The following is a 6,000-nucleotide window of genomic DNA, read 5'->3' as shown; positions in this document are numbered from 1 at the left end:
CATTTCCCAACACTGCATTCCATCTGCCACGTTTTTGCTGATTCTTCCAATTTGTCTAAGTCCTGCTGTAATCACATTGCTTCCTCAGCACTACCTACCCCTTTACCAATACTCGTATTATCCACAAACATTGCCACAAAGTGATTCCATTATCTAAATCATTTTCAAACAATGTGAAAAACAGCAGTCCCAATACTGACCCCTGTGGAACACCACTAGTTAAAGGCCCCTTTTATTCCCACTCGCTGCCTCCTGCCTGTCAGCCATTCCTCTATCCATGCCAGTATCTTTCCTGTAATGGCACAGGATTTTATCTTGTCAAGCAGCTTTAGGTGTGGCACTTTATCAAATGCCTTCTGAAAATCCAAGAAAATTAATCCACTGCCGCTCATTTGTTCACCCTGGTTGTTACTTCCTCGAAGAACTCTAACAGGTTTGTCAGGCAAGATTTCCCTTTATAGAAACCATGCTGACTTCGACTTATTTTATCATTAGTTTCCAAGTACCTCAAAACCTCATCCTTAATAATAGACTCCAACACTTCCCCAACCTCTGAGGTTACGCTAACTGGCCCATAATTTACTTCCTTTTGCCTTCCTCCTTTCTTAAAGAGTGGAGTGATATTTGCAATCTTCCATTCCTCTGAGACCATGCAAAATCAAGTGATTTTTGAAAGGTCATGACCAATGTATCTGCTATCTCTTCAGCAACCTGTCTCAGCACTCTGGGACGTAGTCCATCTAGTCCAGGTGGCTTATCCACCTTAAGACCTTTGAGCTTGCCTTGTACATTTACCTTTGTCATAGCAATGGCACTCAGTCCTGCTCCCTGATGCTCACTGACCTCTGGCACACTGCTAGTGTCGTCCACTGTGAAGGCAGATGCAAAATACCCATTAAGTTCATCTACCATTTCTTTGTCTCACATTACTACCTCACCAGCATCATTTTCCAGTGGTCCATTGTCAACTCTCACCTCCCTTTTACTCTTTTTTATAACAGAAAAAAAGTTTGGTATCCTGCTTTATTATTATTGGCTAGTCTGCCTTCATATTTCATCTTTTCCCTTCTTATAGCTTTTTTAGTTGCCTTTTGTGGGATTGTTACAGCTTCCCAATCATCCAACTCTTTCTACCTTATAATACCCTTTCCTTGGCTTTCGTTAGTTACGGACAGATTCTGGTAAAGGTAATGGTGAGAACAGCCTTTCTTTTGTTCAGAGTTATGTCCCTGGACATTTTATACTTACCAAAATCAAGTCAGTGGTTTGAGATCACATTTGAAAGGAAGTTATGATAGGCATAATCTGCTTTTTTCCTCACTTTAATACCTTAAAGACTGTATGTGGTTGAGTTCTTTTTCCTTAAAAGGAATTACTTGTTAATAAACCCAGAAACAGTTTGTTGCTGAGACATGTTAATGTCCCACTTGAAAAGCAAATACTATCAAATCTCTCATCTATCAGCATGAATTTGATTATTCACACAACTGATTCATGTAGCTGTGATATTTGATATGTGAAGGGCAGGCGAGTGAGAATTTTAACCCTTGTAATCCCTGTAGAAACCTCTTGATAGGACTGTTAAAATACACTTCATTATTTAACTAGCTAATCCCTGCTGGTTTCCTGGGAGTTCCAATCTAAATCAAACTATGTTTTAGTCTAGATGGACTCTTCTTACACAGAAAAGTCACTCAAAAGTTGAATATGGAGATTTAAGAATGATTCTAAATAAGTAGGTAACTATAGCCATTGAAACTGAAACTGTAGTAATTGTTTAATTGTTGTTTTAGTGTTCAAAAAGAATAACACATTATGTTGAGAGAGAAGAACTAGATTCTCTCCAGAAGATCTGCTGTAAATCCGTCAAGACCTTTTGTATCTCCCAGGTGTGGCTCAGCCTATCACAACAAATAGGTAAATTGAGAAACATCTTGTCACAGGCTTTCTTATTTCCTCTGTAGATCCGACATTTAACTTCCCCTCATCCTCAACTCCCATCCACTTAAAAGAAAAATCTCATCCATCTCCAGAACTCTCAAATTCAAAGATGTTTAAGAGGCTGTAGTTCAGAGTGTGCCCAAAGGGAAAACCTCTACAAAACAGCGCAGATCTGCTTTGAAAGTAAGCTTCTTGAGAAACTATGATGAAGACAGGTAACATTGTAGCATTAAATACTTATAATGGGAGCACTTTCAACTAACAGAACTGCTTTGAGTACTCAAATGCTGGCAGATGGTCCAAGAGCTTCTAAGCACAAACTCCGGACACCCAATATACACCCGTTTAGTCACAGTGCTGTGGCAAGGATATGCTTTAAACAATGGATTGGATGTCTTCCCTGATCTCACCCTAAAGTCTTTAATGACTAGCAATTAACACCAACTCCCATTTATTGTCCTCCTGTGTAGTTTAGTTTGACTGAGTCTGAATGTCCCATACCCTATGACCGGTTTCGACACCTTAAAGATCAGTGGAAGTTGAACTATTAACAAGTTTTAATCCATGAAGACCAGTTCTCGTTTTAGTTAATATCCACTATCCATAATTTTATAAACCTGAATAATCCTTAATAATTATCAAATATGCACTGGGAATATGATGTGCAATCGAGTTGAAGCTGGTAAATCAGGAGATTAATAACTTAGCAATCAGATTATAATGATATTGCTTGAGGAATAAAAGCTATAGAATTCCTTTCACCTCCTTGAAATAATGCCATGCGAGCTTTTAAGTTCATTGAGAGGATAAAACAGTACTTGACCTGAAAGATGGCACCTGTCAATACAGTACAGGTCCGCCCCAGTTTACAAAGATTCAATTTATGCACAGTCCATGCAAATGGAAAAGCATTTGTGAGATCAGTGGTTTGGGTTCGTCAGCTGCTGTGAAGCTGCAGTTATCTTCAACCATGTGGCAACTCAGCTTGTGGCCACATTTCTGACTTACGAACTCTTCAGGTTATGAGCAGTTCACAGAAATTAAGGGCTTCCATAACCTGGGGACAACCAGTACCTGCTTTGTGACTGCAAAGCAAATGAGAATGGATGTTGAAGCTTAGTAGAAAAGGATCACGGATCAATTTTATTCGGCATATACAGTATTTCACATATTAGGAGTTTGTTGTGGTGTGTCAATGTGACATGCAACAAAAACAGCATTCAACAATTATAAGAATAAAGAATTATATAAAAATAAACAGAAAGTATGGATATGGAATAAAATGTGCATAAATACAGATATACCATCACATACTTACAATGAAAAGTTAGGAGAGACAACTAAAAACTCGACTCTAAGGACAGAAGGTGCAAGAGAGGATACAAGTGTGGTGGACATTACAGAAGAGGGGTAGAACTAGACCATGGAGAACTTTGGAGATGATTTTACATTCAACTCACTGGGGTATCTGGGAGTTAGTTTTTGTCAGTGGAAGTTTTATAATGAGCTAATGTACCTGATGAAGAATATACAGGACTGAGGTTTAAAGTACTTGGAGCTTCAAAAGGGTATCAATCAAACCATTGCCCAAGAAGAGCAGGTGAGCTGCCTCAGCAACTATTACCCAGTAGCACATATCAACAGTGATGAAGTGCTTTGGTCATGGCTAGAATCAGCTCCTGTCTCAGCAAGGACCTGGAGCCACTGCAATTTGCTGACTGTCACAACAGGTCTACAGCAGACACAAGCTCACTGACACTCTACTCGGCCTTGGACCACCTGGACAACAACGATACCTACCTCAGGCCACTGTTTATTGATTAGAACTCAGCATTCAACACCATCATCCAATCAATCGGCTTCAAAATCCAGCCCTTTGCAACTGGATCCTTAACTATCTCATTGGGATTCTACAATCAGTGCCGATTGGGAATAACATTTTTTCCTCATTGAGAATTAACACAGGCTTATCTCAAGGATGCATTCTTAACATCAAGCTCTGCTCAATCAATATTCTTGACTAGGCAGCTAAGCACAGCTCAAGCACCATCCATAAATTTGCTGATGACACAGCAGTGGTTGGTAAAATCACAGATGGTGACAAGGAAGCATAGAGGAGTGAGATAGATCAGCTGATTGAGTGGTGTCACAACAACAACCTTGTACTCATTGTCAGCAAGACCAAGGAATTGATTGTGGATTTCAGGAAGGAGAACACACACCAGTCCTCATTGAGGGGCCAGCAATGGAAAGGGTGAGCAGTCTTAGGTTCCTTGGAACAACATCTCAGAACATCTGTCCTGGGCCCAACACTTTGATGCAATCATGAAAAAGCATGCTAGAGGCTATATTTCATTAGGAGCTTTGCTATGTCACCAAAGCCTCTAAAAATTGCTACAGATGTTATGTGCAGAGTGTCCTGACTGGATGCATCACTCCTATTAAGAAGGCTTTAATGCACAGGATCGAAAAAAGCTTCAGAGGATTGTAGACATAGCCATCTTCATCATGGGCACTAGCCTCCCCATCACCGAGGATCTCAAGAAGGCGACATCCATCATTAAGGACCACCACCATCCAGGACATGCTCTTTTCTCATTACTACCATCAGGGAGAAAGTACAGGAGCTTGAGAACACACACTCAAACATTTTAGGAACAGCTTCTTACCCTCTGCCATTACATTTCTGAATGGTCCATGATCACTACCTTACTTTTTGCTCTCATTTGGACTATTTTTTGATTATTTTCTTGTGGGCTGCCCCAACACATCCTTAGATTGTGCTGGTTGTTAACACAAACAACGCATTTTACTGTGTGTTTCGATGTACCTGATTGTAACCTACAGTAATTTAAAAAAATGTAAACACAAGGGATTCTGCAGATGCTGGAAATCCAGATTAACACACTCAGAATGCTGAAGGGTCTCGGCAGGTCAGGCATTATATCATTTGGCTTGCTGGAATATGATATTGTTTCATACAGAAGCTGGGAAAATCTGTTGGAAAAGATTCTTAGAGATAGGATCTATGGGCATTTAGAGAATCATGGTCTGATGAGGGACAGTCAGCATGGCTTTGTGAAGGGCAGGTCGTGCCTAACAAGCCTGATAGAGTTCTTTGAGGAGGTGACCAGGCATATAGATGAGGGTAGTGCAGTGGATGTGATCTACATGGATTTAAGTAAGGCATTTGACAAGGTTCCACATGGTAGGCTTATTCAGAAAGTCAGAAGGCATGGGATCCAGGGAAGTTTGGTCAGGTGGATTCAGAATTGGCTTGCCTGCAGAAGGCAGAGGGTCGTGGTGGAGGGAGTACATTCAGATTGGAGGGTTGTGACTAGTGGTGTCCCACAAGGATCTGTTCTGGGACCTCTACTTTTTGTGATTTTTATTAACGACCTGGATGTGGGGGTAGAAGGGTGGGTTGGCAAGTTTGCAGACGACACAAAGGTTGGTGGTGTTGTAGATAGTGTAGAGGATTGTCGAAGATTGCAGAGAGACATTGATAGGATGCCGAAGTGGGCTGGGAAGTGGCAGATGGAGTTCAACCCAGAGAAGTGTGAGGTGGTACACTTTGGAAGGACAAACTCCAAGGCAGAGTACAAAGTAAATGGCAGGATACTTGGTAGTGTGGAGGAGCAGAGGGATCTGGGGGTACATGTCCACAGATCCCTGAAAGTTGCCTCACAGGTAGATAGGGTAGTTAAGAAAGCTTATGGGGTGTTAGCTTTCATAAGTCGAGGGATAGAGTTTAAGAGTCGCGATGTAATGATGCAGCTGTATAAAACTCTAGGCCACACTTGGAGTACTGTATCCAGTTCTGGTCGCCTCAGTATAGGAAGGATGTGGAAGCATTGGAAAGGGTACAGAGGAGATTTACCAGGATGCTGCCTGGTTTAGAGAGTATGCATTATGATCAGAGATTAAGGGAGCTAGGGCTTTACTCTTTGGAGAGAAGGAGGATGGGAAGAGACATGATAGAGGTGTACAAGATGTTAAGAGGAATAGATAGAGTGGACAGCCAGTGCCTCTTCCCCAGGGCACCACTACTCAGTACAA

Source organism: Hemitrygon akajei, chromosome 3 (assembly GCF_048418815.1).
Source record: "Hemitrygon akajei chromosome 3, sHemAka1.3, whole genome shotgun sequence".
NCBI classification, from domain to species: Eukaryota; Metazoa; Chordata; class Chondrichthyes; order Myliobatiformes; family Dasyatidae; genus Hemitrygon; species Hemitrygon akajei.
Note: the sequence above shows the minus strand (reverse complement) of the source record.